Source organism: Cygnus atratus, chromosome 5 (genome assembly GCF_013377495.2).
Source record: "Cygnus atratus isolate AKBS03 ecotype Queensland, Australia chromosome 5, CAtr_DNAZoo_HiC_assembly, whole genome shotgun sequence".
Lineage (NCBI taxonomy): Eukaryota > Metazoa > Chordata > Aves > Anseriformes > Anatidae > Cygnus > Cygnus atratus.
The window spans coordinates 23,154,344-23,167,078 of NC_066366.1; the positions used below are offsets into that span (position 1 = coordinate 23,154,344).

At 38.8% G+C, this 12,735-nt stretch overlaps 1 protein-coding gene across 1 annotated transcript in view; it reads left to right on the top strand.

Annotated features, from left to right (window-relative positions):
• The window catches only part of NOVA1 (NOVA alternative splicing regulator 1), a 193,314-nt gene that overhangs the window by 29,354 nt on the left and 151,225 nt on the right, over positions 1-12,735 (top strand). The gene's annotated exons all lie outside the window — the stretch shown is intronic.

The window sequence follows — 12,735 nt, forward strand, 5'->3', positions numbered from 1 at the left end:
CAAATGAAAAGCCCAATCCTAAACGTATGTGTTAAGCATGATCTGATCACATCTGTTAGATCTGGGACCATATACTGGAGAATGTCCAGTTAACTTTTCCTTGAAGGGCTTTGGCTTTCTTGAATGAACTCAATCAGCTCAGAAGAAAAAAAAAAGGAAAAAAAAACAAAAAAGAAACCACCCCCCCAAAAAACAAACAAACAAACAAACAAAGTGCTACATGAACTTCCAACAAGTATCTAAGTCTTTATGTGTTGGCACTGTCGCTGAGTCTTTTGCTTGTATGTAGAGTTTGATTGTCAAAGTTCAAAGTCTTAAAGTTCAAGCTCCTTATACATTAGATTAGATGATAAAATCCACTTGCAGATCCAGTCTCTCTATACCACAGTTTCTTAACTGTGCATCTGAGATTGTTATTTGTATGTTAAATATACATTAAGTATGTGTATGTATTAAGTATGTATTAAGTATGTGTAAATATACATTAATATACATAAGGGAAACAAATACACTTAATGTATATGTAAGTACATCAAGTACTATTAGCAAAGGGGAACAAATAGGTGCATCATGGGAGGAAATAAAGCCACAATTTTCATGAAAAGTTGTGCCATTCAATATGCATGATAATCATTTAAAAGCACCCAAGTGTCTCAGAAGCCTCCACATTATAAAGTCATTAGGAATTAAAATCCTAAATTTCTTTAGGTCCTTCTAAAATTTTTAACAAACATCTAAAGTTAAATGAACCAAAAACCTCTTAGAAAAATGGTAATTAGTACATAGTATGCAGAAATGTCACAATTAAAATAAAACGGTCAACATAAACACTGTTTCTGGCCACTGAAGAAAAAAAAAATCATTGATTTTGATGTAGTAAGACCAAAGTAGATAAACATTGCTTTCCCAATTTGAAAAACAGATTTTTCATCTCCTCCCCCTGTAGCACTTACCTGTGGAAGTATATAATATGAAGTGAGAATGAGGATGCTGTGCTTAAAAACATTTAATGTTTACTTTACAGTAGTCATGTTTTTTTTTTAAGTTACAAATTATCATCAAAGTGTCAAAAGTACTATTCTTTTAGAAAAGCTGTATTTTCAACAAAGAAAAGGCAAAATGTTATCATGCTAAACCCAATAAATTAATTTGCAGATATGTGTTGTTATTAACACTTGGAAGTGCATCTACAGATCCACATCAACTACGGGGAGCCATTCTGAACTGCTATGATGACATAATGGTGTTATTGACTTTAGACATTTGTTATTTAAGAATTTATACTTGTGATTCAATGAAAGGCTTGTTAACTGAGAAGATTGTTACCACTAGAGGGCTCAAAATTGCTGTGTGATTTTATGTACGTATGTATGGGTGAATGTGTATATACATATATACACACAAGATGCCTGCTGTCATCATATGTTTTATAAAGATGACATATGAACATACTTTATTTTTTAATAGATGACTTCCATTGAATATAATATTGTGTTGCAGAACCTATAATGCCAAGCATTTTGTTTGATTTTCCTTGGGAATTCTTAGAGGTTCTAAATAAATAAAATGTTCCTGGAAAGCTGATTGTTTTCTTTCACTACTGTGACAATTGTAATGAAGAAATATATGGCTTTTAATTATTTTTAAGTAATGCATAATCTTTGGACATTGTACAGCCCAGTTCCTCTACAGTATAATGATGTAATAATAAATACAGTCCAAAAGTTAATTATCATAATCTCTTCAGTTATACTTGACTTATACAAGGATTTGAGGTATCAACATTTCCTAAATACCAGCAAAATTGTACTTTAGTAGAAGAAATCTGCTCAAGAAACCAATAGTCCAAACCCAATGAAGTTTCATATTATTGTGATTAATGATGATACATGTTGCTGTAGGAATAGAAACACTGACACCAAAGCATTTTGTAGACATGTATTGCTTTACATAATACTCAATTTTGAATAGATCATCCTTGTAATTTTATTTTATTTTTCTGTATAGAAAGTTGTGGAAAAGCACAGGAAAACACAAGATACTCATTTTTGGCACTTCAGTGTTTTGATTGTCTGGGAAAAAATGTGTTGAATATGATTGTGTATATATATAAAGTGAGTGAGGATTTGCATAACTGAACCAAATTTGCAAAACTGAACCAAAATTTGATACAAAATAGCTTCTTTGCATTTGGCTGCACTACCTGTGTTTATTGCTTACACTATTACTAGTACAGTTGGATACTAACATTCAATAAAGCTTTAACGTATTCATTTTCAAGCATCATCATGTTATGTGTGTTTTCCTTAATTGTTAAAAGTACTACCAGCTGTTTCACCTTCATAACACAGTAAATTGTCCAAAAGTGCAATAAATTAATTGGAAAAAAATAATTTTTAGACTAAACAGTTAAGTAGGCAGGAAATACAATTCTATTGCCATGTACACTTAGATAAACTTTAAAAGTAGATCTTATTATAGTCCTATTTTCATGACACATTTACTTTAAAATGATAAACATGTTTAACTAAACCAAATTAATTTCGCTCTAAGAATTTTAACTCTTGCATGAATACGTCTCATTATCTGGAGAAAAGAAATGATGTCCAACTCATTAAATCTAGATCAGGTGAACATAATCTAATCCTATTTTGCAGTGGATTTCCTCCATCAAGTTTTAGGCATTTTATCAGCCAAAATAGTCAGTCTTCATATGCACTCTCTTTCATGAGTCACGAAAGTTCTCATTGTTGCTGCATTTGCTTAGGTAGAGCCTCCTTAATATGGTTTATTTGAGATATCATTTGATACAAATAAAGACGGAAGAGACAGGTTCTTAAATTTTAGTTTCACTATATTACTTTTAACCTGCTGGAAACACGTTTGAAAAGTCATGGCAATCCAGTGAAGTCCCCAGTGACTGGAAAAGCGGAAACTTAACCTCCATTTTCAAAAACAGGAAAAAAAAAGACGACATAGGGAACTACAGGCCAGTCAGTCTCACCTCTGTGCCTTGCAAGATCGTGGAGCAGATCCTCCTGGAAACTATTCTAAGGCATGTGGAAAATTAGAGAGGTGATTGGTGACAGCCAACATGGCTTCACTAAGGGCATAATGTGCTTGATAAATGTGGTGGCCTCATATGATGGGGTTACAGCATTGGTGGATAGGGGAAGAGCATCATCTACTTGGACTTGTGGAAAGCATTTGACATTGTCCCGCATGACATCCTTGTCTCTAAATTGAAGAGACATGGATTTGATGGATGGGCCACTTGGTGAATAAGGACTTGGCTTGATGGTCACACTGAAAGAGTTGCAGTCACAGGCTTGGTATGAATGGATTGAGAGCAGTCCTGTGGAGGACTTGGGGTGTTGGTTGATGAGAAGCTCAATATGAGCAGGCCATGTGTGCCTGCAGTGAGAAAGCCAACTGTATCCTGGGCTGCATCAAAAGAAGCGTGGCCAGCAGGTTGAGGGAGGTGATTCTTCTCCTCCACTCTGCTCTCCTGTGACCCTACCTGAAGTACTATGTTCACCTTTGGGCCCCCAACGTAAGAAGGACATAGAAGTATTAGAACGAGTCCATAAAAGGGCCACAAAGATGATCAAGGGGCTGGAGCACCTCTCCTACAAGGACAGGCTCAGAGAGCTGGGGTTATTTATCCTAGAGAAGAGAAGGCTCCGGGAAGACTTCACAGCGGCCTTCCAGAACCTAAAGGGCTCAAGAAAACCTACAAGAAAGCTGGGGAGAGACTAGTCATCAGGATAAGGCTAGTGATAGGATGAGGGCTAATGGCTTTAAACTAAAAGAGGGTAGATTTAGATTAGGCATTAGGAAGAAATTCTTTACTCAGAGGACAGTGAGACACTGGAACAGGTTGCCCAGAGAAGCTGTGGATACCCCATCCCTGGAAGTGTTCAAAGCCACGTTGGACGGGGCTTTGGGCAATATGGTCTAGTGGGAGACAGGGGGGCTGGAATTAGATGATCTTGACGGTTCCTTCCAACTCAAACCATTCTATGATTCTATGCCTCTAACAATGAGCTTTGAGGTGGAATGGGATAGAATAGTTCACGAACATAACATCGCTGCCATGACATCCTATCAAGTTAAAGAATACTAGGCAGTAACCAACGTTAACTGGCAAAACTAGCAAATAGAAGCTATCAGACTGAACACATCATTTTATAAAGTTTATTAAACAAATAAATACAGGTTTGAAGGGATTAAAACCCTTTGTTATAAACACATACAAAGATTAGAGTTCATTTCCATTTTAAATACTTACTAACAGGCATACCAAGTGGGGTAAACATGTAGGACAAGATCCCAGGGCTCAGGATTACAGGGATCTAACAGCAGTCAATCCAAAGCAATGACAGCATGCGACAGAGGCAGGAGGTCCACTTATAAATATCTTTGTTGTAAGACATGATGAATCCATAAGCACTGTTGCTAATATGCACAACAATCCTGTGTCTGTATTTTGTGATTTGTATTTTATTTATTGTATTTTATTTTGTATTTTGTGATTTCACTTACAGTGAACCATTTCTCATTCAACATAAGAATTTCTCTGTTCCAGCGCAAACAACTTAAACCTCTAAATTAAAATAAGAACAAAAAGAAGAATATAAATATTTGTAACTTTTGAAACAGAAGTCTTCCTACTTGACTAAAATATGAAACACAAAATACTCCATAGAAAATTTACAGGAAAAAAAAATCAGGCTTCTTTTTTTTTTTATTATATTTTATATATATATTATATACATATAACACGCAGCTTTTTATAACATTATCTTTATACCTTTTTCTCATCAACATACACAGGATCTATGTAAAAATTTTTCACCTTAACTTGTGATCTTTAATTATTGGAATGTGCGTCTTTAGTTTTCACCTTTGTAACTGCCCAAATTTTTAATTAAATACCAGCTGTTTTGTTTATATATAATTTATTAGAAATGATACATTATATATTCCAACACACTACATGTATTTATTCCTGTTCTATATCCCTACATATATGTATGCCAAATTAATTCAAATTGCCCATCACTAGAATATGAATAGACTCTCTTATGGCATGAGAGCTTTGCAGTTCACTTTAATATCTTCTGTATAATTTCCTTCCTCTCTCTACTTATTTTTCCCCCAAGTATTTTGTATTGAATGACTTAAGACCTCTGGAAATCAATACAACTGTTTGCATCCAGTAGGTCCATGGAATTCTATCGTCAGTCTGGAGGGTTTCCAAAAAAAAACAAAAAACAAAAAACAAAAAAGAAAAAAATTTCTAAACATAATATATGTATGTGGAACATTTAAAGCAATACATAGCTTTTCTGGAAAATGCTTAAAAGTCCACATATTCAAAAATTTTATCAGGGCTGCAATAGAAAGGTTCCCTTTGATTTATGGTATGCTTGGATGAGATTTGGTGGCCTAAATCTGCAATATTGAAGCAATGCATCTCTTTCCCATTGAATTAAAGACAAATGAATCATTAATTCAGCAAGGTAGATGAACACTTTTTTTTTTTTTTTGTATTTCTTTTAAGCATGTAAATTTTTCCATGTTGGTTGAATTTAAAGTCATACATCCACTTACATGCATGCCAATTTCATGATACAACTCTTTGTGAAATATAAATCAAAATAATATATATTCTGCAACTAACATTAAAATTATAAAGTGACTCTATAGATTAAAAGTAATTAACGTGAAAGTGGTCTCATATTTAGGTAGCTTTTCATGGTTCCAGTTCTGCTTTCACTGAAATAAAATTATAAAATGAATTTACTCCAAAGTAAATCATAATTTGCCACCACGTCCTTTTGGCTCAAAATAGTAACTAAATAATTTAGATAGTCTTGTACTACTGATGAGCTCTGTTTTAACCTCACTGCACTAAGGAATACTCTTTGTCTCAAATAGGCAGCATTACAACTAATCCCTATGTTTCTCTTGGACCAGATAGTCTTTGTGCTGCTGATATACAGTTAACATGTTTTTATGGCAAACAGTGAGGTTATGTGCCAAATCATTCTGACCAATTTATCCTGACAGTAATTTTTATGTGTTTACGCTTCCCCACTAGGAGAATTTTCAATTCAGGGGTATTTTGAAATGGGTGATTTCATGTAGACAGAAATATAAAGCACCGGAACAATTAAATTTTGTTGGTGGAATAGAATAATTTAAGAACAAACTCTAAGGTATTTGCTAAACCTTAGAGAAGAATCAGCTGAAGCTCCCAATGTAAACTTGTATTCTTGAAGGTAGTAACTGTTGCCTAAAATCACTCTGTGCTGAAAATTAATTTGTAATCTATTGGCATATGGATTTTTATAAACTAAGTCTTTAAAAAGCATTTTTAAAGATCACTAGGTCTCTTTTAGGAACTTTTCCTATTGCAATGATATTAGAGATGTGACTTTTATTACCTTTCCATTGGAAAAAAACCTACTGCTATGCTAATATTAAACTTGTAAAAGGATTACTTTTGCTGAAATAGATTATTATTTGGAAAGTTGATTACAAATTATACTGGTAAAAATGTATTTTTTGTTGGCAGTTAACATAAGTGAGTTTGCTAGTATAATTTTACCAGCATATACTTGTTTTTAATGGTCTCAATTAATATAGGTATTTGGAGTGAGTGAAATGAACATTGCAACTCAGTTTTTACTACATAGTTTAATGCAAATCATTAAACAGAAAAATCAGTACCTTTGTCTGCACTGTATCATTCTTGTTTTTTCTTTGTCCCCTGTGCAACATGCTTTCTTCCTGCCTTTCCATTCCATTTTCAGCAAGATTTATGATCTTTTCCACTAAAATAACTCTAATTGTCAACTGAACTTTAGTAAATTTCTAGGCAAAAATCATGAATAAGGTGTGTCATAAGACTATATTTAAAATTATTACCTGTTTTCACTACTTTTAATTTATGAGACTAACCAAGATCATATTAGCCTCTTTGAGAGCCTCTCTGAGAGTATGACTGTGCTCTAACAGAGATGCCCTTGCAACCACTTAGGGGTTGCTGCATTATTTCAGTTCTCTCAGTTCATGGGAAGTGGTGTAGTATTGCAGAGGACCAAGCCTGACAACAAAATCAAAGAAACTGATTTTTCTGTTAATGTTTCTGTTTCGTCTTTCATTTATCCTAAAGTGCCAAAAATTCAAATAAGTAAGACAGTTAGTGATGGGTGGGAAAAATGTTACATAAAATAGAGATGCTGCAATACCGATTCTAGTAACAGAGATTAAAAACAAGCATGCCGATTCCCTGAACAAATACCCTATTTTCCATTCAACAGTTAGATGAATACATCCTGTAGTATCTGGAGTGATAGCTGGCTGTCATGCTTCACCGACATTCTTTTGTAATACAGTGCTAAGAGGTACGCAATCAGTACCACCGTAAACTGATGTAAACTACACAAAGTGATCCTGCTGTTTCTCACGTACTATGTTACATCAGTGTTTCATTACAATGGCAAGTACCAGTTTCAATCCCTGAATTAAATATTTCATTATTTGAAAAATAAACAAACTGGCAAGGAGAATACTACTATTGGAAAGCACTTTAAATCATGTCTTCAGTTTCCTTCATTCTAAGAAATAAAAGGTCTTACTGTACAGCAAGATCACCATGGAGATGTCTTTTGGGGAAAATTCTCTAGCCACTGGAGTTTCATGGATCGTACCCTGATCCTAGTCAATTCCTTGTGAGGGATGAAAAATGATCTTGTCCTGAGGTTACCTTATTTTTCACACTGACATCTGAGTAGGTCCTCACGTAACCCCAAAGTAGAAAGAACACAAGAATAGCTTATAAAACAGATTTTCATCTGTAGGAATTAAGAATTTTGATGAGTATTGTGGAGGAGGAAGGAGGTAATCCCTCTACCAAGACATCAGAAACGGCCATTGGTTTCCTACACACACTCTTTCCTTCCACTTGTAAGCAGAGAATTTTTGCTAATATATTCATGTTATGATAAATAGCACGGTCAAATTATTACTTCTTTGAAGTTACCATCCTCAGTTTATTGGAAAAGAAAGCTACTACGCAGTAATGGTTTACAGTATGAAAGGGTTTAGCAGCTCTCTTCTCTGCTCTTTTCTGTGAGGAATAAAACTGTTAACACTTGACTACTAGTTCAACAGTGCATATAATACAGCTGTGGATAATAAAGGGAATATAAATATTGGAAAACAGATAATCAGGTCCCTTTCTGTCTAAATGAGAGGTGTTTAGCTTTTTCCCCTAGCTCTGGGTTTGATCTTCCTAAGATTAACATTGCTGTAATCTAGAAATTCCACTGAAACTTAAAAATATTCACTGATAATTCAGTATTTAAACAAAGAAAAATTGGATAGCTTAATCAAGAATTATAACAGTGTAACTGTTAGACTATCAAAGAAAATTCATAAACAGAAAGCCGAAGTTAAAGACTTGAAAGAGAAAATTATATTTTGAGTTCATAACTAACTGTAGTTTTAGTGCAGCAGAGGTTTGCCAGGCATCACAGCAATCATTTGGTAATGAAGAACTCCCAGTAATAATGGCATTATTTTGGATAAAGACCAAACCTGTTTTCTTTTACTTAAGTTGGATGTTTAGGAGGTATTATTTTTTAATTTAATGATTATTGTGCTCTGACATGTTTCCTATAAGGGGAAAAACAAACTGTTCATTCTGTTTGCCAGAGGAGAAGTATCCATCACCTCTAAAAGAAACAGAAGGTTGAGTTTGGTTCCTAAGGTGGTCACTGAACCACTAAAATGTGAATCAGTCCCTAATACTGCTCACACTAATTCCTTTGATTCACATATTTTGATGCTCAGTGGAGCTTATCCGATTAGGAGGTGTTTACTACAACTTTACCCCAGTTATCCTGTGAATTTCTATTTGTTAAAATACATATTTAATTACTTTGGTTTATGCTTATTCCTAATCCCTTTCCTTTCTAAGGACTGCTCTCATGCCTATGGAAGAGTTTATTATGAACACAACCACCCACACCACCACCAGCCAAGAACGTTCTTAGAAATAAGGCTGGCAAATTGAACTTGTATTCCATAATACCACTGAACTAACTCTTCCTGAAGCTATAGAATGTATTAGCTGGTAGGAGATAAAGAAACAGGAAAAGGAATCAAGATGCCAGAACTGAACATTGGTTAGATATGCCAGTCTAGAGCTGCTTGAAAAAGAAACACTGATCAGCAGATGAGAGAGTGGGGAAAAAAATGCTGATAATTATTTATTTTTTCCACTGGTTCTTTCTCCATAGAAATCATGGCAGAGCGGGAACAAAGCTGTAGCACAAGCCTCCACAGCTATTTCCACTGGTACTTCAGACCACAAAAAATGCAGGAGGCTGAGAGTACCGCAGAGTAGTGGGGTTGTTTGCGAATTTCCTAGGACCCATTTCATTCCCCACCACCCACCAAAAAAAACACAGCTTGCAAAAACTACCTGTGACCTCTGCCGCTAGAGGGCTGCGCTTTCTGCCATATGCCCCGAGACCTCAATATCCCGGCTCCAGACAGGTTACTGGCTGTCACAGGCGGTGCGTTCATAAGCGTGTTCTGAAGCATATCTGTAGCAACTAATAATCTTGTTAATATTAAATTAATAGTTGCTGAAATGTTAATTATATGCAGCTATTTGCTTAGTTAAATAGAACCACTACTAAGAAACTAGCTGAGAGGGTAGTTCTACAGCTTTAGTTAAATTCTTCAAAACCTACAAGTCTATAAAGAGCCTACTTATAGGTACCAGAAAATAAATAAATAAATAAATAAAAACTTTGTCTTAGTGGGACTGGGACATAACGTATCAAGAAATTATTAAACAAAAGACATTCTGTAAAGACAAGGGGAGGCACTTGTCAGACAGCTGTTCGTGAAGAAACAGACTAACACAGGACAGACATCTGCTGAGTCTGAAGAAATTAGGTTTCAGGATTACCATTTTCCTCTGAGCTTACGGAAGAGAGATACACAACACACACACTGCTTATCACATTAAAACCTTTTTTATTCCACACTTCAATATTCCTGTTGTTAGGATGAAACAATACTTTTGTTTAAAGAATGCAATCAACTAAATGTTTTATAAGCTAATTGGAGCTCCCAAAGGGAAGGCTTGCAGGTGCTGAATCCAATCAGATCTGCCACATAATTAAAATTGGTGTGGGGGGCACAGTAAAACAGATGTGGTCTTAAAACAAGAGAATTGTTTGATTCCACATTACTACAGATGAATGGGGCATGTTCAGTGAGATAAAGGGAGCAGTGTTATAATTTGTACAGTTCTGCTGCGGAAATTAACTGAAGATGGCTTCACTTGAACATTATTGTTTTTTTATTTTTGTCTTCAAGATTTTCTATCTGTCATTTGCTCAGTTTACAAATAAAAAGAGCTCCGTAAGACTGATGACCCTTCAAACTGGACCCGAGATTTTCAAGTCATGCCATGCTCTTTCTGGCTCAAATACTAATTAAAATTCTTCAACTGGAACTTAGTAAAGAAAATGGAAGAGCCAGAACAGTCCCCAGCTTGCTGTACCATAATTGTGTCAGCAACTGCCAAGGTAACAGAAGCCTAAAATTGTATCTCAGTCAGTAAACTAAGCAATTATGAGTCAGAGTATCTTAGATACAAAGGGTACATGATGAGTAGGAAAGTTCCACTTTTATACAATATTTTTACTGACCATACATGCTATCAGCTTGTTACTGAAACTGCTGCATCTGTTTCATTTGCCTGGGAGGCTAGACACTGCATTCCTGACACACAATTCCCAAAGAAGTCATTGAAAGTTTCCTATTTACAACGCTGGACCGGCTTCTTAATTTGTGAATGCTCTTGGGCAGGAGTCTGTTCAGATGTTAAAGTGCCCATGTATTAATATCCTATAGCATATTAGCTATCTGGCTCACAATTTATAAGGATTTATAAGGGGATGTGCTGTACTATATATTATGCATGAAATTTGTATTTTAAGCTCTAAATATTGTTTTGGGCAGCATTAATGATAAGTGATTACTGAAACCAAGGCAGAGTCTCCCTAGGAACTCAGAATGGAAACTGGATTTCATCCACAAATAGTCGGGTTTTAAGCTCGCACTGTGAGAGGACTCAAGCCAGCAGCCATTCTGTACACATTCGTAGCAGTATGAATTTAGCACAGAGCACGGTTTAATGCAATAAATGCGCGTTTCCGAATTTTGTACAGAACGGATGCTCTAGTGCTGACCGCTACAGCTATGCTTACACCACTCCGGTAATTTTTTCAAAGGCAAGGAGTCGATTAAGCTGCAAGGAGTCGAGTAAAAATGCTATTGCAGCACGGAGGCAACCCCCCCCCGAGCCCTGTCACCCCTTCCCTCCTAGCACCTTCCTGTAAGCTGAATCCTGTGAAATTTCTAAACGGGAACAGCCTTCGCTGCAGGGAAACGTCTTCGCCTTTCCCATTAAATATTTACGTAAGGAACGCGGCGCTGCGTCGCACAGCCCCGGCTTAGCCCAGCTGTCACGGCACGAAAATAATATCTTTATTATGCTTCGCCACAAGCCCGCAGCATTCAGGCTGCCGCGTCCCAGGCCCCCAGCGCGGCGCTGCCGCACCGCACCCCCCGGCCCGGAGGAGGAGGACGGAGCCCAGCCCGGCCCGGTCCAGCTCTCCCCGCGCCTCCTCAGACAATGTCAGCCGTCCTCCCCCGCAGCTGCGGGCCTATGAGGCGCTGCGCGTAACCCAGGTGACGCCGCATCACGGCGGGGACCCTCCCGGGCCGGGAAGCAGCCTGGCCTCCCCTTCCTCCCCACACGGCCTCCCCGCCGCCAGCCCCCACCCCCGCCGCAGCGGTTAAACCGCCCCCGCCTCCCCCCCCCCCAACGGCTCTTCCACTCGCGGCCCGCGATTGGCTGCGCACTTCAATCCCAACCTCTCTCTCTTTTGTTCCCATTGGCCAGATCTCCCGCCCGTCTTGGCGGTAAGCCCCGCCCTCCCTTTTATACCGGCCTTAGTCTTCCCCCCCAACCCCATCCACCCACTGCCTCCCCCTTCCCGGCCTTCCCCCCCGCTCTAACCTCTCCTGCCTCGGGGGTTTCTGCGGCGCAGCCGAGGTCGGCGGGCCCGTGCCCGCGGCCGGCCGAGGCAGGCGGCTGCCGGGGCGTCCGAAGGAGGCGGCGGGGCTGGGGCTAGGGCGGGAGCAGAGCCCCGCCGCGCAGCCAGGGACGCCCCCAGACGCGCACACACACACACACACACACACACACACACACGCTCACACCCCCGCGTCCCCCCGCCCCAGCCCGGCAGCGAGGGGGAGCATGAGAGTCCGGCAGCGGCGGGTAGCCCAGCCGCAGCGCTAGGGCAGGCAGGGAGCAGAGGGGGCTCGGAGGCGGCGTGAATCATCTCCCCCTCGCTCCCTCGCCCACCATTTATACCGCTCGCTCCCTCCCTCCTTCCCTCCTCCCGCTCCCCCTCCCTCCCCTTCCTTCTCTGTCTCACTCGTTCTCGCTCCCCTCCTCTCCTCTCCCACTCTCTCCCCTCCTCTCCTCTCCCACTCACTCTGTCCTCTCCTCCTCCCGTCTCACTCTTTTCACTCTCCCCCCTCCTCCTCCTCCCCTCTCCCCCTTTCTCTTCCCTCTCTCGCCCCCCTCGCTCCCCTGTCTCGCTTCTCCTCATCTCCTGACACTGCACT